Source organism: Ambystoma mexicanum, chromosome 7p, assembly GCF_040938575.1.
Source record: "Ambystoma mexicanum isolate Mex_15411 chromosome 7p, UKY_AmexF1_1, whole genome shotgun sequence".
Lineage (NCBI taxonomy): Eukaryota > Metazoa > Chordata > Amphibia > Caudata > Ambystomatidae > Ambystoma > Ambystoma mexicanum.
Window position 1 is genome coordinate 97,948,189 of NC_090939.1, and position 23,417 is coordinate 97,971,605.

General features: G+C 47.3%; 1 protein-coding gene across 9 annotated transcripts in view; it reads right to left on the bottom strand.

The window, feature by feature from the left end:
- SPICE1 (spindle and centriole associated protein 1) overlaps positions 1-23,417 on the bottom strand; it is a 1,365,450-nt gene that overhangs the window by 587,135 nt on the left and 754,898 nt on the right. The window lies entirely within an intron of this gene.

Genomic DNA, 23,417 nt, shown 5'->3' on the forward strand with positions numbered 1-23,417 from the left:
CTACACATCGATGGACGTGTGATGACAAACTGCTCTTCAGCTTCATTAACAGATGTCAATTCCTTAAGAAACTGTTTCATAGTGGGCGGCCCACTACTCTTCCACTGTTGTAGAATGCATTTTTTAGCCACTGCACACGAAACATTAAACAGTCTTCTGGTTCTTTCGGAACATTTGCCTATGTCTCCAAACAAGTATTTCTGCGGGGTTAGTGCAGGGGGGACTTGTGTTATTTCCTCTAACATCTCTGCCACCTCCTTCCAGAAACCCGCCACTATCGGACATCCCCAATACATATGAAATGCACCCGCCCCATCTGCCGTGCATTTGGGACATTCTCCCGTCACATCCGGTGCAAACCGTGCTACATTGGCTGGAGTAAAGTGTAGTCTATTCACAATTTTGAACTGAAATAGACGAAGGCCTGCATTCAGGGAGACTCGTTTGGTGAGTGAACATTACCTTTCCCAGGTCTGGTCATCTATGGAGATCTGCAGGTCCCTCTCTCATTTTACTTTAACCATGTTAGTCGAGGGGGAGTGTGTTTGGACCGCAGCATATAGTCCCGAAATCCCCAGCCTGTCATTAGATGTTACCAACTGTACGCAGGGATGAATGGGGGGTTCCTCGGGGAAGGATGACCAGCGTCTCTGAAAGGCTGATCGCATTCGATGGTATTGAAGCACCCTAAGCGGACCCCCGCCAAAAGCTCTAGTAATTTCCTGTAGAGTCACGAACCTCCCATCAACGAATAGGTCACCCAGCTTCATCTCCTCATTGGGGTCCGAGGCCTCCCGCAAGCCACTGTCATGTGTAGGTGGTATGCCATGGTAGTTCCAAAGGGGGGTCTCCGGGTTATATGGGGACACAACACCCAGTTTTTTAAATATGGCTTTCCACGCACCAACTGTGCAACTCACCGGGTTGAACTTGCATGTGTCTTCATAGCACGTGTCAAATACCACAGACTTTATATTGGTATGGTGTGTGGTGAGCGTTTCTATCTCTGCATGTGGGGGACCAGTAGGTTCATCATACCAGTAACTCGAGAATTGGGCTTGGGCCGTGTAATAGTATAACTCAAAATCAGGTGCAGCTATGCCTCCCGAGGAATATGGCTCAATCAGTTTTTCCCACCTTATTCTAGGGGTTTTTCCATTCCAAAGAAAGGTTGTCGCCATTGACCTAAGCCTATTGAAAAAGAGCCGGCCTGGCCATATGGGGATATTAACAAAAAGATATAGCAGCTTGGGTAAAACTATCATTTTAAGGACCGCTACTCTTCCATGCAGTGATATCGGGAGGCGGTCCCATAGTAGTAATTTAGTGCTCAGGGCTTGGAGTGTGTTTTCGTGGTTGTCAGTGTAAAGCGTGTGTTTATTTCCCTGAGACCACAAATCCCAGGTATCAAATGCACCCTGCAGACCACTTGAGTCCGCATGTAGAGTTGGGACACAGGGTTGTCGGTGTAAGTGGAAATACCTCAAACTTGGCCTAGTTTATGGAGTATCCCGAGTGGGCAGCAAATTCTTAAATCTCAGTCATCAGGGGAGCGATATGGTTTTCAGGCTCACGAACATACAGAAGGGTGTCGTCCGCGTATAAAGAGATCAGCTGGGACGCCCCCCCTTAAATTGATACCCCTATCCGAGTGTCTGAGCCTGATCGCAATCGCCATAGGTTCTATTGTCAGTGCGAACAATATGGGTGAGAACGGGCAACCCTGCCTGGTGCCTCTCCCCAGCAGGAACAGATCAGAAATAGTTCAATTGGTCAGCACTCGTGCCCCAGGTTCCGTGTATAGCAGTTTCACGTATGCAATGAAATGGGGACCAATAACAAACGCCTCCAGCACCGCCAATAAATAGGCCCATGAGACCGAATCAAAGGCCTTTTCGGCATCCAGGGATATGGCCACTGCTTTCCTCTCTGGATCTATCTGAGCCATGATCCCAAAGAGTCTGCAGAGGTTGAGGGCCGAGGACCTGTTTGGGATAAACCCGTTCTGATCAGGGTGAACCAGGTTCGGGACCTCCGGCAGAAGCCTGTTGGCCAACACCTTGGCAAATATCTTGGCGTCTGCGTTTAAGGAGAGCGGCCTGTAGGAGGAAATGTCCTGTGGCGGACGCCAGGGTTTAGGGAGCACAGGTATGATGGCCTCCCTCATCGTAGGGGGCAAGGTGTTGCTCTGTAGCGATTCCTCCCACACCTGCAACAGCACAGGGACACGTTCTTCGTGGAATTCCTTGTAGAATTCCTCCCCTATTCCATCTGATCCTGGGGCTTTATTGGATGCAAAGTCTTTAATCGCCTCGGCGATTTCCTCAGCTGTAACCGGCTGGTCCATGGCCAGTCGGGCCTCCTCGGTGAGTGTAGGCAACTTCAATGATTCCAGGTAAGTCTTAATTTCGGTGGGTGTTTTGGTATCCTTGTTACTATATAATTGCTGATAGAATTTAGCAAACTCAATATTAATTTCCTGTTCCCCCCAAAAGGACCTCCCCCTGTGGAGTCTGTATGCTAGTGATCCGGCTGGAATGTCTATCCTGCTTCAGGAGGTTAGACAGCGTCCTGCCAGCTTTGTTGCCCTCACCATATCTACGGGCGCGAATCGGGGCAGCCATGTATTGCACCTCCCTAGTGGCCAGCCTACCATATTTTTGCAAATGTGTCTGTATCTCGGCCAATGCCGCCTTGTCTTGTGTCAAAGGGTAAGCTCCTTCCAATTCCCCAAGTTTGAGTTCAGTTTGGGTTAGTTCGGCTCGGACAACAGGGTTCCCCTCAGCCACACTTTTAAGGATTCCCATACCGGGGAGTATATGTCAACAGAGCCTATATTTATGTCTAGGAACTCTGAAATCTCAATGTGCAATCCTTCCACTACCCCGGCATCACATAGCAACCCTCTGGGCATTCTCCATCTTTTGACAGGTCTGGGGGAGTCACGAAAGTCGATCTCAATCGCAATCGGGGAATGATCAGACAGCGTGCGGGGCAATATCTCACACGTTTGGACCGCAGTAAGTGCAGCGGGGGAGACAAACCAGTAGTCAAAGCTAGACTGCGAATCGTGCACGGAGTAGTGTGTATATCCTCTACTTTCCGGGTGGAGAACCCGCCATGCATCTTCAAGGGAGAGTTGAGATAGGATATTGTGCAAGGTAAGAACAGTTTTGCTGGGTGGCCTTACAATCGTACTGGACCTGTCTAACCTGGGGTTGAGAGCAACATTAAAATCCCCCCCCCCAAATTATGGTGGACACATCAATGGTTATCTGATATACATCGGTATAAAAGGCTGGGTCGTCTATGTTAGGACCATACGTGTTAACCAGTAACACTTGTCGACCAGTGATCACACCCCACACAATGACATACCTGCCAAGGGGGTCTATCTTTTGGCCGTCCAGTGTGAATCCCACACCTAGGTGTATTAAGGTGTATTAAGGTGACGACCCCTCTGGACTGGGATGAGTAATTCGTATAGAACCTTGTTTTACCCCAACCCGGCATTATGCATTCATTAGTATTATCCATGGCATGCGTTTCTTGTAACATGACAATCTGGGCACCATGTCTGGTAAAGTAGTTCGCCACCTTCCTAATTTTAGATAGATTGTTTAGGCCCCTAACATTCCATGACAGTAGCTTCATTTTCAGACCGCAACCAACATTTACAGAGGAGTGATCGGATAATGTTGTACATTGTGGCAATGCACCACATGTGGAACATGCACTGCGCCAGCACTTCAGAGATCACTTGATTAACCGTTAACCAACAACCTGGTTCTCCCCTTCCCTTACCCAGACTGGGTTTCGTAACATGAAACCCACTACCCGGTTCAAACTGCAGGGCTGCATAGCGACAACAACTTACTGGATACCCCTCAACCAGCCCCCCTCCCTCACCGTCTCCCCCAACTTGACGATGTTCCCACAGCAACTTGTGGAGCATTCCAGGGGTGGTCATGTTGCCTCACATGGCCACCAACTCCGTCTCCCCCAACGCCCCACCTGTTCATAAGATTGTGAGGCTGTTTGCAGTACTAAATAAACAAGGGCTCGGACAGATTCATGCAACCTTACACCTCAATCAGCTGGACGGGGTCTGTTGTTCTGAGTGGGTCCGTCTTCTCTGGGAGGCAGGGGTATAGAGGATTCTATGTAAGCCAGGGCTTCGGCAGGGTTTTCAAAAAAGTGAGCTCTCCCAGCATGTTGAATCCTCATTTTTGCTGGGAATATCAGGGCATACGTGACTTGGCGCGCTTTCAAGAGTTTCTTTACAGGTTCGTAGGATTGTCTGCTCGCTTGAACCGCAGCTGAGAAGTCTGGATAGATATGTATACGGTTTTCCTCAAATTGAAGCGTGCTGGCCTCCCTAGCTAGTCGAAGAATCGTGTCCCTGTAGTTCAGGAGACGGGCAATTATCGTACGCAGAGGTGCCCCAGGCTTAGGGGGCTGGCGCTAGTGTGCGATGAGCCCTTTCAATCAAGACATTTTCTGAAAAAGCATCAGGACCAAATAAAGATTTGAACAGTTCCTCCAGTATCTTCTCCATTTGGTTCCTCCCAAAGGATTCCGATAGGCCAACCACACGTACGTTGTTCCTTCTTGATCGGGATTCGAGGTCCTCACACTTGTTTTGCAATTTACTGACCGTGTCCTTGATCTGGGATATATCTTGGCTATGGCGAGCAATAGTGTCCTCATTGACGAATATTCTATTCTCAGTTTCTTTAACTCTAGCGCTTTCCTGGTCAATCCTGGCCCTCATGGAGCCTATGGTCGCCACTATTTCGTCCAGTTTCACATTTACTGCCAGGAACCTGTTCTAAACCAACATCGTTAGTTCGTCATCACGTTCCCCCAAATCATGTTCTCCAGACCCAACGGGTTCTGGGTGACTGTCCATCGTAGTATTCTGGCTCTGGGTGTTCGTGTAGGTGTCCATTGGGCCCTTCTTTCTGCTTCCATGGGTCTTGGATGACTTGCCCGACTTGTCCGGTTCCCCCATCTTGGCGTAGGGCAGTGTCTGTCGATCTCCAGGAGCGTTGGTATGAAGGCAATCCCCCCCAGAGCTCAGCTCGTACAGGCAAGGGTGGAGGTTTAAATGTCTCCGTGCTTCGCCTCACTTCGGAGTGCACCAGTGCTCGTGAGCTCGGATGGACTGTGCTCTGCCACGTATACAGTTTGTTATAGTATTATTTACCAGTCGCGCTTGTAGCCTGGCACGTGCAGCGCATGTGTCTTACCGGCACGTATTCCGGGATCCAGGAGAAGGCCCAGTGGCTGCCCCCCACGTCTCTCAGGTCAATCAGGAGATGGAGACTCGCAATGCCAGGCCCGCAACCGAAGCTCAAACCCGCCCGCTCCTGGTACCTCAGAGAGCGCGCGACCGGAACGGGCCTCGTCCTCGATCCCGCTCCAGCGTCGCCCCAAGGAGGAAGGATTCCGCACTGCTCAGTTTTTATCTTCTGCTGCCCGCAGCAGCTTGCAGCACGGCGCCACAAGCCCGAACAGAGGGAGGGATCCACGGCTCCTCGCCGCCTCCACTGGTCTCCGCCAGGCCCCGATCGGGCGCGAGGTCGTCGCGTGATGCTCCTCCCACCTGCGGCCCACGGCCCGGGTGAATACGCGTGGTTCCAGCTGCCGGATCACCATAGCGCTAGGCGGCGGTCAAACTTCACACGGCCGTAACTTGAAGGATTTAAGCCGTTTTTTCCCAGGATTTTCAGACGGTGTGCACGGCCATATAGTATATTGGTGGAGCCGTCTCGCGGCTCTTAAAACAGCCTCCAAACGGATGTGTTCGATACGGATCTTGCGGTGGAGCGGGAGCTCTGGAATCAGGCAGCCATCTTGATTGTGCGCAACAGCGCCCCCCCAGAGGATGGGTCTTTCGATAAAGTAACATTACAACACTTATCAACATATTTAACAGCGAAAAATACAAAAGGGACTTGTGGCAGATGTTCGAAGAGACTGCAGCCACTTCAAGAAGGGGTTAGAAACAGCAGCCATGAGGGAGGAAAGGTTGGTGAGAAGGGGGAAGAAGAGCCCAAGAAAATGTATCCCTTGCTCACAAGATCAGCAGAAGGATATTCCAATCCCACATGTGTCAGGGGGTAGTACGCCGGCCACCCCAGGCACAGCACCACCCCCACCTTACGACCAAGTGACCACTACCCACGCCCACACCGGAGTAGATACCGAAGACCTTGAGGTGGACTTAACTTCCACTCGCACAGAATTGGCTCAATTACAAGCAGTATGTGAAGCAGCACGGGGATCAGAGAGTGGGCCCCGAGCCCCAAGTACCATCCCTCCAATACCAGAAGATGAATGGAAGTCAGGGGATTTTAGGATTGACAGTGCACCCATACAGGCAGTACGTGTGGAAAGAGAAGGGGAAGCTGACAGTCTGGGGTATGAGAATGTAGGATTGGTGAGGGACGAAGAGTATTGGAGCGACTTTGGTGAAGTGGAAGTTGGAGCCGCGGGAGAGATGCAACAAGCACAATGGGCCACCCCTAGCGTAGAAGACAAATGGGAGGGGAGACTCAAACACAATGGGGAGGATGGCCCTAGCCAAAAAGAAGGAAACAGGAGTAAAGGGCGGGTAGGTAATAACTAAATTGCAAATGCCCCTCATCCACAAGGGAGCTGGGCGACCCCATTATGTCCCGTGGGCTCAGGCAGATCAGAATAACTCCCCCCCCCACCCCCACTCACGGCAGGTGCTGGAAAATGGATCTATGCTTTTGAGAAAAATACGGCTGAGGTGCCCCTCGCCATAGGGGACATTAAAAGTCTCTTGGTATCAGCAGTAGGTGATCAAGCCTAATCAGTTTGAGTGAAAGCTGGTTATTCAGAGGTAACTAAGCAATGACACCCATGATGGGGGGGGTGTCATTCAATAATGTACGAGCACAGGTTTGGGATGCACTGCGTAGGACCTTCCCTGATACCCTGGATTTACACTCCATAATGCAATGCACAATGGGGGGCGAGGAAGATGCTGCGCAATTCATTCTTCATGTGGCTCGCAGAAATGGGCACCGCGTGGGATCAGTCCACATCCCTATCAGTCCACCTCCCTATCAGTCCACCTCCCTATCAGTCCACCTCCCTATCAGTCCACCTCCCTATCAGTCCACCTCCCTATCAGTCCACCTCCCTATCAGTCCACCTCCCTATCAGTCCACCTCCCTATTTTATTTTATTATAAAAAGAGGGTTGCCAAATGAAGTCCTGAAAGTTCTGAACAAGACAGCAGGAATAGAAGCTAAAGGTTGGCCAGAGATTCAAAGCATCATTGTGCACCATTGTAGGAGGATCAAAGAAAGAAACTATTCAGAGAAGGTTAGCAGAGTAAGCAAAGTTAGTGAAGGTGGCGGCGGTAACAGCAGCGCTGCCGCTGGAGAAAAGAGGAGGAAGGGGGTGTATTAGTGGCCACACATGCAAGATGGCTGCGCTGTGGGCAGACGACGGGCAAGGGCATTGGGGGAGGTGAGCAGCAATACATGGGACCCCAGGAAGACCGGCAAGAGGATGAGGTGGGTCTCGGGGACCAAGTAGAGTAGCATTCGGAGGACAAGGGCCCCAAGGGGGGAACCAAGGGCAATGCTGGTGGTGCAGGAGGTGTGGGCACTTCACGGGAATTCCACAGCAGGCAGGGAGGGAACTACCAATACAACCAACCTTATTACAACCCGCAGCAGTACGAGCACCCCCACCTTGGAAGCCTGTACAGACTCCTCCAAGGGACATACAAAATGCCCCCACTGTCCACACCGCCGGGCTATAACACTCTCCGCCACCCCCCTCACTTGATGCAGGCACCCTAAGTTCGTCCCAATTAACAGGCATTAATAACCCATTCACCACCACCCCAAATGGCACGCCTGCACCTTATCGAGGAACATGCATGCTTAGCGAAGACACCTTCACGTACCCAGGGACAGACAGCTATCCCTACTAGGACAGCCCACAGAGATCACTTGCGTGTCCAGTAATATCCACTACCTTGCATTCCGAAGAGGAACCACTGGTGGGGGCAGAGATGGGAAACAAACAGTTCATCTTTATGGTGGACTCAGGGGCGGAGAAGTCCTTTATCTGTGAAGGTGATTTTCCGTTATCTGGCCGCACTCTCGATATGCAAGGCTGTAACAACGGTTCCTTACACAAGATTTGGATGTTAACATAGGAGGTAGGGTAGTGCGAGCACCCCTATTGAATCACAAAGGTTCCCCTGTCAATCTATTGGGAAGAGATTTATTCAGCAAATTGAACATGACCATTACATTTACCAAAGGAGGCATGTCATGTGCACTCTCAGGGCAATGTTGATCATACATGCAATGGCTAGCTAATGAAGTAAGGGCGAAAAGGATACCAATGAATCCTGAGATGTTTGTGTATGGAATTTGCGTGCTAGCCAAAGCAGTGCCTGAACTCACGAGAAAACAGTGGAGAGTGCCATCAGATTTTGTTTTCCATCCCGTAGCAGCCCCAAAGATAGTTGCTGGTACCATTCTGTCTTTAGATCTGGAAGGGGTGGAAGTATCTTCCAAATGGCACACAGTGTTATGCATTGACCCCAATGTATTATTGCGTGAATTAACTCATGAAGAATTGTTCACCGACGAGGACACTGATGGGGAAATCATGCTGGAAATCAGCATCCCTTGTGATATCATGGTCTAAAGTAGAAATGTGCGGAGCCCTCTCATGGCAATCGTAAGCGGACCACCTCCCTTTTACAATACAGACATGCAGCAGATACCATCGCACCTATGGACTACCAACCCCCATGATGTGGGATTATTGGGAGAAGTGACCCCTGTGAAAATAACACTCAAGCCAGCAGCCATATTGCCCAGGGTGAAACAATACCCCCTTCTAGAGAGGCTGAGGAAGGGATCCAGGAGACACTGCAGGCACTCTTAGAGCAAGGAATACTTGTCCCCTCAAAACTCTCCATGCAATATAGTGGTGCACCACATTAAGAAAGCGACTTACCCATTCTCGCATTCCAATGGCACCCTAATCACAGCGGTTCTGACAAAAAAGATCCATGGGCCACAAGCCTCTGGCCTACTACAGTGGCACCCTTGATTCAGTAATGCATGGTCATTTCGTGTGCAGCAAGCCCTTGCTGCAGCCGCTTTTGCAATAGAAAACAATTGTTATGGGGTGCTCCGTCACCCTGTACGTAGAACATTCCCTTTTTGCAATACTAGAAAGATCCAAATCAACTGTAAACATGCAAAAGGCATCAGCATACAAGATCATCCCCTCGAACCCCAATGTGCATGTGGTAAAATGCAAAAGTGTGAACGCAGCCACGTTCCTCACAGAAACATGCACTGTACAAGACATGCAAGAACATGACTGTGCAACATATGAGGGGGAAGGGGATGACATTCCCAAAGCCAGTGAAAATGCCCTACAGGAAGGGGAAGTGTTCTTCGTGATGGGTCAGCGTCCATTGACCAAGAACTGGTGAAAACCATGTAGGGGCCGCAGTGGTGAGGATGGAGAGTATGAGGTACTGATCAAAAAACACCCGACCATGCACTACTCAGCTCAAGCAGCAAAGCTAATAGTGTTAATAGAGGCGCTTCACGCGGCAAAGGGGTGTGCATTAACAATATATTCAGACTCCGCATACAAAACCACAACGGTACATGCTGGACTAGCAAGATGGCGAAGGAGGGGATTTAGAAGGGCAGACATGTCTCCAGTACAACAAGCCGAACTACTAAATAAATTAATTGATGCCCTTGCAGAACCCTCTGTAGTAGCCATAGTAAAGTGCCAGGCACACACACACAATGAAAACGAAATATCTTTAGGAAATGCAGCCCCAATGCAGCGGCCAAAGAGGCAGCATACCTCTCAATGCCCAGGGTCACAAAATATGTGTTAAAAAACAAGGGAGAGGAACCAAAAGCAGGTGGTTACAACACACTACCCATTGCACAAGTGATAAAGCTACAGAGTAGAGCTCCAGCAACAGAAAATAATTATGCACAAAGCGAGGATGCACACAGTCGCCTACAGATCTACTATGGCGACTGGACACTACACGGAAACTGGCTATGCCAGTGGAATTACTATACGTTGCATTCGGACAATTATACTTTCCCCGCACACAGTTCAAAACAACACATAGCAGCCGATCTCCAGGAAGATTAGTTTATCCCTAACATTCAGGAATATCTAAGCAAACTAGTGGTTGAATGCACCAAATGCCAGGTGCACAACTCAGGGATGACCTTAACACTACTGCGGGGCATGTTGCTACGCCCAGCAGGCCCCTTCCGTGAGCTGCACATAGACTACGCAGACATGGGAGAAAGATGTAATGGCGCCAGGTACCTCATTGTGGTGGTGGTGTCCTTTCTCTCGATGGGTGGAAGCAGGGCCGTGTGCACACCCAGACACCAAGTGTGCAGCGAAAATTTTGGTGAGAGGTGTTTTCCCGGTGGGGAATATGCAAAGTAATACAGTCCTATAAGGAAACCCATTTTGTCAAAGCCACATCACTACTAGGAATAAAACACAAAATGCGCTCGATTTACCACCTGCAAGCAAACTGGGTTGTAAAGAAAAACATCTGTCATTCCTTAAAGAAAAACTGGGTCTACTGCTGCGCACACAACCAAGCAAGGACCACCGCCGAAAATAGTAACTGGTAGACGCATGCAAACGCCACTGTTGTCAGTGAGGACTTCTGATGCACACAGGACAGCAACAGTATTGGGGGAAGAGTTCAAGGAGTATCTCACTCAGCTCACACGAGCAGTACGGAGGATAGCAAAGCAAATAGCTCCCCCATTCACAGCAGAGAACTAAACATACAACTGTAGCTCAAGACAGCCTGACACAAACCCTAATGCCAGGTGAATTAGTGCATGTGCAGAGCTTTGTCAGAAAATGGAACTCAGAGATTTCATGGTCCCTATGAGGTAATCTACTGCACCCCACTCGCTGTAAAAGTGAAATGGTTGCAGTATTGGATTCACCTCTCATATGTCAGAAAAACGCACAATAGTATAGCAGCAGAAATTGAAAACAAAACATAATGCTGCAGTACCTTAAAAAGGTAACTGCGTTGGATAGTGAGCGGAAAAACACAGCGATGCATAAAAATAAAGAATATAAATAATTATAAAAAGTTTGAAGTGATTAATGTTTCTCTCGCTCTGCCTCGTCCCATCGAAACGTTTTTAGCGGCCACCCCATTTAATCCCTTTTCTATAGGTGCAACAATGCTGGAACTAGCGCTGATTAATCAATGTAATGATGGATAGCCATAGGGATGATGCAAGTGCAACCTGCACATATAGTTACGATTGCAGGTTTAACTTTACTGCCATATTGTTTACTGTTTTGATGTTTTCTTTAGAAATCTATTGGGGAGCATCTTGTATCTGGGGCTCCCATATAAAAGGCGGTGATGTGGTGAAATGGAAGGGAAATAACTTCTCCTTAACCTTAACTATCCTACATACAAATTTTAGGAAAATAACTTCAAAAGGGTTTTCGTTAGAACATAATGAAACTCACTGCATAGTAAATGCACCAAATGATACCGATGCCCTCCACCATGTTTACAGCTCATAAAACAATCTCACAACCTATTATAATTTCTACCTAAATGTCTGCTGAAATGCTTGATGTGTTGCGTACCCCAGTGCCCAATGTAGAACCAGGTCCCATTTACCCCACCATGATGTACAGAAAAGCAAATACGGATGTTGCTCCATTGCATAGTGAACATTCTGTAATGCCTACAACCATGAATGTCGTGTGGCAGCTCCCCATCCACACTGTGTAGCAGTCAAATGATCCAGTTATTACCAGCGAACGTACAATGGTCATTATGTGACAATGACAGATTATGTAGAAGTTCCGTAGGGAAACGACAATTACTATTACTTAACAGTAGAAAGAAGAGGCAAACACGTCAGTACAAATATGATGCCTACCATGGCCTAGGACTAGATAAAGTGGAGGACCTTCGCCATCCTGGGCAGTCTAACAGTTGGTACTCCGATATGAGTGCAAAAGGAAGGCGATCGACCAATGCGAGTGCTACGTGTTTTCCTCGATACCGCACGCATCCGGGGCACCAAACGTTTTAGTACCTCAAGAAGCACCTCTGGTAGAATCACAATGTCTTATCCACCTTGCACTATGTAGGATCAAATGAACCTTTTAGGCACACAGTGAAAATGAAACTTCTCCCACCAGATGAGAGAATTTGCAAAAAGGGATTGAAAGACGCCAAATGCTTCAAAGAACCGTTCCTGGCTATAGGTGGCACAAGCTTTGCAGAAAATAAACGGCAAGAATCAACATTTATGTGCAGGACTGAGGGACTCCGTGGAGACTCTGGTGAAAAATTAGACTTTGTGGTAAAGACATGTGCACATATATGGACTGAACATATCACAAAATTGACATGGCTCACAGCTCTCGAAAAACCCATCAAAGTACAAGAAGAAAATGATGAACTCTGTTTCTATGGTGAAGGAAAGGCATCGATGGGGTCTAACAAATGCTGCAACAGACCGGTCATCATTCCGGATCTTTGGAAGGGCACTGCAGCACTAATAGACTATGAATGGGTGTGCAGCAAAAAAGAATACTTGCACCTCCCACCCCACCATCCTGGAGTGACTACTGTGCTTTAACAACGCTACATTCGGCACTGTTCGTCCTACCTGAGCAGCATCTAAAGAGGGGGGAGCAGTGATTGCGGATGGCTAGACACCACCAAGGCCTACAGAGGCACTGCCCACACCATCATCCCCCATCTTGCGAATAGTATCAGAAGAAGAGCAGCACGATCATCTGTTTTGAAATAAATGCTCCTCCAACTATGTGTCCCAAGATTCGTTTGACTTGCTCGCACAGTTCCCAGATGAATAAGATTTTCAACTCAGCAGAGACATTCTTTGTATTACTCGTACCCAGTATCCAAGCAAGAGCAAATGCCAAATGGCTGCAAATTGTGCAGTGGGAGCTGATCCAACTTGCAAACGACAGTGAAGACTGATTTAACGTTATCAAGGTAGAATTAAGAGTACTCCGGCTGATGATGCAGAATTGGTACATGCTCGACCTCCTCACAGCAATGGAGGGTGGGGTTTGCAAAAAGATCGGCAGTTTATGTTGCACATTCGTACCTTCTGCAGACGGTGACAATGGGACATTATCGCACGTGATGGAGGCAGTGCACGAAATTGGCACCAAAATGAGGAAGGAAGGCGGAGTGCAGGAAAATTACAGGCTAAACATGGCATTTGGCTGGGTACCTTGATAGCTTGGAACTCCAATGAAAATGCTGATCCCCATCATCTTATTCCTTATGCCGATGTTCTTTGTATGCCAGTTAGGACTCCAATGTGTTGCTTCAACCAGGGCCATCCAGTTGTGTATTCACCTCCATATACAAGAGTGATCAGGTAGATAACCCTGGCATCCCCTCTCCAACTGCACATGCGGTGGAGGTTCATCATAGTGTTCCCAGTATGATTCGTATAGGCCTTGCACAGCTGAGTAGTATACTTCATAGTGCAGGGCAAGGGGCCCACACTCTTCCAACAGGCGAGTTAGCGATAATCAGCCCTTCCTAATAGTCCGACTTCCCCATAGGAAAGATGTACTCACTGATTGTAATTCTGTGAAAAAGGCTCGCCCAGGTCACATTTTTCTGCCAAAGTTACTGTACTTGTTCAACAATATTCTATTCATTTTGAGCAAAGAAAATCTACCCAGCATCGACATGGGGATCCTGGCCCAACTCCGTAGCTTAACCCATAATTGTCATGCATGAGGTATAATTCAGTAGCAGCGACTCAGCACAATCTCTCCCCCACTATCCCCAAATATTTAATGGAATCCGCTGCCACCCTAATGAATGCATTTCATCTGCTGTTAGAGTAAGGTCAGTGAGGGGAAATACTACAGATTTTTTCATGTTAAGGTGCAGTACATCCCAAATTCCATAACCACATCTAGTATACACGCTAAGTGTGCTGAAGGCTGGCAAACGCATAACAATACCTTGTACACATGGAATATTAGCGTTGGGGTACCAGCCAGCATGAGGCCATGTTCCCTGCATCTGTCCCTGAAGTGATCTGCAAGGGGCTTAATGACAAGGGCGAACAGTAAGAGCAACAATGGGCAACCCTGCCAAGTATCACCTGTGAGGTGTTTAGGAGTAGACAGGGTGCCATTTGTGTTAACCCTGGCCGTGGGGGCAGGGTATAATAGTCGCACTGATGATTGGAATAGTGGCCCAAATTCGTAGTTCTGAAGTATATGAAAGAAAAACGGCCAATACACTATGTAGAACGCCTTACACATATTGAGCGAGATAGTTACCGCCCTCGATTCCAGAGCGACAAGTGACATTGTAGCACACAACATCCGTAGGCAGAGAGACATAGCTTGACCAGGGATACACCTACACTGGTCTTTATATATAAAATGTGGCATCAATGGAAGGGGCCTTCTAGCAACTTTTGCAAATATTTTGGCATCCTCATTGACAAAGACAGCGGACGGTATGATGCGCAGCCATATGGCAGTTTATCTGGTTTTAATAAACCAAATTATCACTGCCTCCTGAAACATCCCGGCAACTGATCCCTTTCCAATGCCTCTTCCCACAGTTGCAGTAAATACGGGACCAATTCTGTTTGGTACTCTTCATAAAAATCTGCAACAAGGCCATCAATCCCAGGTGCCTTCCCCTTTGGCAGCCCTCCAATCGCCTCACTTATTTCCTCTGGTGTCATGGGCATCTCCGAAGCCTCACGGGACAGTTGGGAATGTGGTACAGTTATAAGGTGTCTTTCTTCCCTCGTCGCCAACCTCTAGGGCTCGTATAAGGCCTCATAATAAGCGTGGAACAGTATTAACATCTGCCTCTGTGGAGGTACGCTCCCCCGACACCGTTGCCACATATGGTATAGACGTCCTCCCACCCACCTGGGCTCGCTTATCACACTTGCAAGCATCCCGACCTATCTTTCCCATATCTCTGTACCATTTCCGGTTTATCCAGCAGCAGAATCTCGTGAGCCGTTAGCTCTCTAAATGTATCCAATTCTGTGTTTGTTTCTAGCATTAATTCAGTTGCGGGTGCTTGGGCATACCACTCCTGGACTGCCGCCAGCCGACTATCAGATTCCCCCAGTTCCTGCTGAATGGTTCTCAAGATCCCAAACTCAGACACCATTGCCATGCCTCTGATGTAAACTTTGAAAGACTGAAAGTGTTGCTATAGTGGTAACAGAGCCGATTTATCCTCAAAATAGTGTGCAATGCTTTCCTAGATAGTGAGTGCAAAGGCGTGATCTTGCAAGGCCTCTGGTTTAAATCTCCACAGGGCCGGCCTATGTCCCCAGGAGATTGTCAGACCAACAAGAGAATGATCACAGTACGTGCGTGGATGAATTTCACAGCCCAATACGGATCACAGGAGGGTCTCCGATATGCAACACATACCAATTTGCAAGTGCATATTGTGAGCCGTCGAATAATGTGTAACCCTTATGTTCCCCGTGCAAGACTCTCCAGGTGTATTAACCCCAGCTCTCGCATACCTGCCATAATTGTCCCGGCTGCTTGTCTTATCCCAAGCGCGCGTGGAGGACCTATCCATAGTCCCATCCAGTATTGTATTAAAATAACCACCCCAAATGATTCCTGCTGTTGGGAACAAGCCCAGTTTGCTGCACAACCCTTCATAAAACTCAGGATTGTCAGTGTTTGGGCCATAGCTATTCAGTATCACTACCTCCTTCCTGCACAGCCATCCATGCACTAGCACAAAACGCCTTGCAGGTTCTATTATGGATTTTGTGCACTTAAACTCAAGCCATTTATGTATTAACAACATGACACCTCTAGCTTGAGTAGAGTATGAAGTGTAGTATCTCTGCTCCCCCTAGGATGGCGCTATTCTCTGTGCTAGTTCTGTCGCGTGCGTCTCCTCGAGCAGCAAAACGTGGGCCCCCAACCTCCCAACCTGGGCCACCGCATGTCTAGCGTTTGTGTAATTGCACAGACCCCTCACATTCCAACTAAAAAATGTAATCTGAACCACTATTTCCATCATTGAAAATCAAGAACATTTGAACTGTTTCCCCCAAAATCCCAAGCCACCCTACCTTCTCCCTCACTGCCCCCCCCCCCCCAACTAGCAGTGTGCGATGCACATATTTTAGTCAGTCTTGTTATTTCCTTCCCCATGGAATAAATCTGCTTATTCTCTGGTGTCCATTATTGAGATGTGACAAGTGACAGCCTTCCACAATGTTTTTCTGCTGAAGCCACAAGAGAATCTGACTGTACTCATCTCCTCGATATGTAAGGCTTATATTTCTTCTCTGTGTACTGACAAATATACCATGGAAACGCAGACTGCAGCCATGACACATTTGCTCTTAATGAGCTCTATTACGGGAATATATAATGGAACTGGTTTTGATCCATCAAGTGCCTCCTTGATGAAGTTGCTTTCTTGTGCTTCCTCTTGTGTGCAAATGCCAAAGTCATCAAATACTCTTCAGCACTGCCAGAAATGTACATTGATAGGTACATTGATCCTCAGTAGAAGAATTTCACCGGAGAGGATATTTCACCTCAGATGAGTCCATAGGGCAGTCATCAAAATTGTAATGCATTGCATCAGGGTCATACTGAACGTCCAATTCCAACAACCCCTGTATCGGGGTCATCACCCTGTATACTGTCAGGGTGAATGTAGTCAACAGCATGTTACCTTGGAAGGTGGTTTATCTTTTCATGGGATGAGCCTTAGGTCTTGGTTTCCTGTTTCATGTCTTTCTCATGTGCATGATCATATAAGCAATGCTCTATGCAAAAGCATGGACTTAGATTATGTAGTCATGTTTGTGGCATTGCGGTTTGAAGGATATTTTGATACAGTAATCACTCCTTATCCTGACTGTGTAAGGAACTATAAGGGGTTTCTTTAGCCTGTTATTGGGTGTGGGGCTTTTTACCCACATACTTTAACCACATACTTTAACGTGGACGTGAAAATGAATGTACTCTTATGTCCCATCCATTTTCCTCCATACTCATGGGACGTCCTTCAGAATATCCCATGAGTATGTAGAAGCAGTCTTGTAGAATCTTTGGACGTGGCACACCCTGCCACGCCATACATGGTACTTCCTCCGCGTGCTGCCCAACCATCAATCCCTTTTTTCACTAACAGGACAGTGTCGCGCTGCAGCTGTGCCGCATTGCGCATAAAACTACAAAAACCTCCTCGGCACATGCCCAACGGATTCCGCTAATACGGTAGGTGCCCGCTGCGCTTTTCTTCTGTGGACCTGCATGTTTTTGGTTTAAATTGTTCGGCAGAAGGGTACGTGGGGCACTCTTGTGATGCGTGCCTCTTTCACAGTGTGCTCGCCGGGACCGGCATACACTGTGGGAGGCAATTTTTGAACATCTCCATCCAAGGATTTTGTCGAAGGAAGACTACAAGTAAAAGGCTATTCACTTGGGAACCCCAGCAATCTACAGAGTACCATCCCACATGGAAGGGGTCTAAAAAAGCCTTTTCCGTCTGTGCAAGTGGACCACTCTGGACCAAGGCTCCACTAGTCGGACAACCTGGAATGAGCCAACCGCGGTCTGGGAAAGGAGGGTGAGGGGGAGGGGTACAGCCCGGGTAGCATAGGTACTCTAACAGCACCAAGTGACTGCCCGTTCAATCCGAGCGCAGTAGGGAGTTTTCTCCAGTCTATAGGACCAAGACAAAAAGGTAACCCGTACACATGACACCACAAAGCACAAGAGGAACAATAAGCCTAATCTTTTCGGCATGTGCCAGCTTCAGCCATGCATAGAGGGCATCCAAGTTCTCTAGAAGAGCATGGCGCTCAGAGAAGAATAACACATTGTACTCATAGGTACCCACAGACTCTATACACAGGCCTGGAAATGGCAGAAGACAGGTCTTCATGTAAGGGTCAAGAGAATGGGGGGAACCCCAAAGAGGCATGTCTCAGCATCACCCAGGAAAGAGCTAGAGGAGGAGACATGAAAGGACAAGTAAAAGCATGCAGCGGAGTCAACAACTGCTTTGCCAGCGACCCCACTAGTGAACCCAACTACAGTGCCGCTAACACAGCCTCAGGCTTTTGAACCACGAGTTATGTGGTAAGCCCCCCAAAAGGGAGGCTTATATCAAACCTTTCTGGCAACTAGCCCCCAGACCACACCACCTCGGTGGCTTAACTACTCAATTGTCCCACATCATCACTTCTGCTCTACAGGGGTCAGACAGAGTCCTTTCTGGGCAGGGAGAGGAGTTGAAGAATTGTTTTAAGCAATTTATGCAGGGACCAACATATGCAGATACATTAAAAAGCTGATGACAGATCATGCCAGAGAGGACAAGCACATGTTCAACAACAAGGCCCTCAACAACAGTCCACGCCAGCAGTAACCACATCATGATTTTCAGCTGCAAGAATAAGAGAAAATTATGAGTCACAAGGATGACAAGGCAGAGGAACAGGATTGAATTTCTGCAACTTCCTCACCCACCTCTATCTCCACCTGTGGCGTCCCCCAGGTCTCTATCCTTTCGCCCTAGCTCTTTAACATCCATCTCGCTCACCTTATCGCCACTTTTTCACATTTCCAGTGTTATACAGACGACACCCAACTCATCTTCAGACTAACCTCTGCATTTCATTGTACCTCCTCTGTCATTCCTGACTGCCTGTCCTCTATCCAGTCTTGGTGTACCTCCAATGAACTCTATCTCCATGCCCGTCTCCCTTCATTCTGGCCACCCTCAATGGGCACTCCCCCTCTCCTTCCTCTAAGAACAGAAACCTGGGGGTTATCTTAGACTCCTCTCTCGCTTTCATACCTCACATCTTGGACCTTGCTAAGAAAGCCCATTTCCAACTCTACCTCTACCTCCTCAGGGGCATCTTCCCTTTACTCACTTTCCGCCACAAGCTCAGTGTCAGCAGAGCTCTGGTACTCTCCAGGCAGGACTACTGCAAAAGCCTCTTCCTTCATCTACCTTCTTCTATCCACCCCCTCCAGCTAATCCAGAATAGGGCTGCAAGATTTATCCTTGGCCATAAACTCAGGGACTGTATCTCTCCAGGGACTGTATCTCTCCAGGGACTGTATCTCTCCAGCTCAAGACAAACACCTCTAGAGTTCCCCCGTTTCCTCCTCTATTCCCCTCCCATGCTAAACCCCCCACAGTAGCTGTGATTGTATGCGTCCTTCCAGGTCCTGGCCTCGGTCTGATTCCCCCACAGCATCTTCCATCTCCCTGCACTTGCCTTTGGGCACCATTTGGCCTGTGCTGCCTCACATCTAGTCCTCCATCTAGTGGTCACTGCCTGGCACTTACCCGTTACCTTCACAACCTTCACAACCGGCTTTTGCACTTACCTGTTGCCTTGTAACAAAATCTGTGGTACTTCAGCCCTCTCTGGATCCTCCAGCACTTACCCTCCCTTTCCCCTGTCCCATAGTAGGACAGCTTTTTCTGTATTTTGCATAGTCTATTGTCTTGCTGTCTCCTTTGTTCCCTTCCCTTGTGGGCGCTTTGAAACACAATGTTCTCGATGTATAAACACCGTACAAAAGCCCTATAAAATGAATAAATTCCAGGACAGGGTCTGGGATATAGTGGAATTTCTACAACTCCCTGTACCAGAATTGTAACCAGTAGAGACAGGTGTTCTGGAACGCACTGGTATTCCTTTACAACAGGATATACTGGCAGAGAAGAAAATATGGGAAAATCCTCAAAACATCACACAAGTGAACAAAAAACGTGACATCCATTAAAATCAGGTGCCTTCGGAGACTCTGACAAACAAGCCGCCAGTAGATTCAGCTCTTTCAGCAGCTTTACCACAAGGAAAGACACTTACGAGCACTACATCTGGCACCATCATGCCCTCAAGAAAAGAAGAAAGAGCACTTTGTCATTGGCAAAAAGTTTTATTTAAACAGCGCATTGTCTGGGATAAGTTCCCCCTTCACTGTCTGCCGCTGCTGTGTGAACACTTCAGCCAGAGTCCCCTTCCAAGCTGTGAGCCAGCATGGTCTTACCTGTGGCCGTCTTTCCATCAGGATGGAGCCTGTGACAGTTGGCACTCACCATCTTGCCTACCTGTGTCCAAGCGGCCCGGCAACTGGCACTTGTGTGCAGCCTTACCGGCTGCCCGCCCACAAGTGAAACCACGTCCACCACCAGCCTTCAGACCACTGGAAGCAGTTCCTACTGGGACTAGGTCATGCGCCTTCTGGAGAAGTCCAGGCAAAGTCCTTCTGTCCCGGTCTGCAACATACGTATACATCACAGCCTTTTTTCTACTTATTCTCACTTACCTATGTGACCATCTTCGGTCATCCTCTTCTTCATCATCATGATTCCCTATCCCCTCCTTACTTGCCGAGACACAAAACCATCCGCAGCTCTGAAGGACTTCCGTCGGCTTCCTGCCACTGACATATCTACAACAGTCAGGACTACCACGTGATCTTCCTTCCACCTGGCGGCACCAGACACTATGGTCTACCTCGATCGTAACATTTTTTCTTCACTCTACTTTCCTTGCTACAGCTATGATTCATACTATTCCTACTCACAGCTCATCTATAACGGCTCCGAGATGCTCTGCTTCCTTCCACCCATCAAATGTAGTCCATCTGAGCATCATGACTCATCCCTTTCTGCCTCCATATTCCTTGCTCTTTGGGATGCACGGTCCATTTTCAGCAAGACCCATTCCATTCTCACTATTTTTTCCCGTCTGGAGCTACAATGCTTGTGCCCAATGTAAACCTGGCTCTTCTTCTAACTCTTCAATCCATGATACTCTTTTTTCAACTAGTTCCAGTCTTTCTAACACCCCTTGTCTTGGTGCACAAGGTGTAGGAGTAGGTATCTTATGTCACCTGGCTCCTCTCTCCGCCCACCACATTCCCCCTCCACCCCCCCATGTTTGAATATCACTGCTATTTTTTCTAACCCTATGTCTCTGGCTGTTCTTACTTTATGGTCTTCCTAGACCAGTGACCTTGTTCTGTGACGACAAACTCTACTGTCCTTCATTCTTCCCATTGACATCCCTCTTAATGTCTTTGGTGACTTTAATCTACACCTCTTTGTACCTTGTACAAACCTCAACTCCAACCTCTCCTCGATCTGACGCTTTGTCCCGTCCCGAATGGTTCCGGTCCGCGGAAGCTGCTGAACCCCAGTGTCTCCCAAAAAGGCAGTTCCAACTTCAGGGGAAAGGGGAAGGGGATAAAAAATGATTATTTTTTAAACAAATTTTATTTGTTTATATAAACTTTTGAAATACAAATCTCAAATAAACTGCATAAAACCTTAAAAAAAAAAACCTTAGAAGAAGTGAGCAAGCAACAACCAGAAAGGAATGGAGAAAACAACACCAGTTAGATTGTTATACTATACTTTCTACATGCATATTTATGCATCACTGCAAGTAAGTTTCAGCATCACCATCTTCATTTGAAGCTTTTCTAAGTATCTCATGAGTGCTAATGATACATTTTTGCATTCACTGTTGTGCATTTGTTGCAATCACACTTCTGTACTGTAGGTCAAGCATTTGTTCATCTCTTTCCCTAGATACAATGTTCTCAAGTTTCTCAAACATGGACAAAAGAGGACCAGATGTTTTAGATTTTCCTCTTTGTAATTACAGAATCCGCAATTGATCTTTTCAGTTTGAATCATTCTTCTCTGTATCAGGATTTCCTTGGTTTGGTAGAAGTTTAATCTGAATTTCAAGTACAACTTTCTCAGATGTTTGCATGGCCAAATGACCATGTATTTAGGGATGGTATTGAGACTTTTGGCTTAGGCTGGCACATTTATCATATTTATGGCTCGATCTTTTTTCCAGTGTTTCAATCCAGTCTAATTGAAGCAGCTTCTTCTTAACTGCATTAGGATTGAACCATAATGTTTTTTCGTCCGTCGCCAGTTGAATCAGGATATCCTTACATTGTTGTCTCCACATAGTTATTGCGGATTTGGTCTCTTGGTTCTTTTTTGGATCAATTAGTACGTCAAACGGAGGTAATTCGGATTCAACTAAGGTCTTCCTGTATAGGGTTAACTTGTTCCACATTATTTTAGCATTTAATGTGGATACACCTACTTCATACAGAACAAAGGGATAACCTTTTGGCAATTGCAAGATCAGTTTCCAAAACAAGCTTTCACATCTGGCCCAAATCTGTGAATGGCAACCAAACATGCATTCCGCTCCAAAGGTCAATATTGGGGTCACCTTGCTCTTATAAAACTTTATTATGGGCATATAAGAATATTTCACATATTTTTTATGCAAGATCATGCCTTGGGCAGTTAATTGTTTGCAGTTACTTGCAATCTTTTTCGCCATTGGGTCCTCGTTTATACTTGATTTTATTAATGTTCCCAAGTATTGGGTGTGTGATACTTTTCGCAAGGCTTGTGTTCCCAATGTCCATTCCAACTTATTTGTCTTCGGTCGACCACCCCTTTTATTTTCGAGTACTTCAGATTTAGCTACATTAATTTCCAGCCTCAAGTCGTCGATATAGATCTTTAAAGCGTTACGCTTTCTTTGGAGCCCAAACGGTGTCAGGTCCAAGAGGTCCATGTCATCCGCATAAAGGATCCAACTGTTTCCCATTCAGCTTTGGTGGGTATGACACTACTCCAAGAGGGTCCGACCTCAGATGTAAAAATTAAAGTGTCGCCCCCAAGGGGCACCCTTGTTTCACCCCTCGTTCTGTTCTGATGGGTTTAGTTAGGTGACCATCGCTATCCAAGCGGATCTGGATTTGTGTTTCAGAGTACAGTTCTTTCATGGCCTCTAAGACTATGGGGACATCCTCTCGTTTTTAGCTTCGACCAAAGAGTCTCACGATCTACTCCGTCAAAAGCGTTGGCAAGATCTATAAATGCCAAATACACTTTATTGCTTGATTTAATGGCGTCTATTTTTAACAGGTTCAGGATAAGCAGATTTAAGCTACATCCGACACCTTTTACAAAGCTAAATTGTCGAGCATCGAAGATCTTTGATTTAATCCATCTCGATAGTTGGTTTAGGAGTAGACTTGCAAATACTTTCCCCGTCACATCCAGAAGGGCTATTGGCTGATAATTTGCTGGATTAATACGGCTGCCCTTTTTGAAAATAGGAATAATGATGCCCAATTTCCATGTTGTTGGGATGCAACCTTCTTGTATGTTTTGAAAGAGTATGTTGCAAAAGTCTGACCATTCTTCAATGTTTTTTTTTTTTTAGCATGGCATTCGAAAGCCTGTCTGGGCCAGCTGC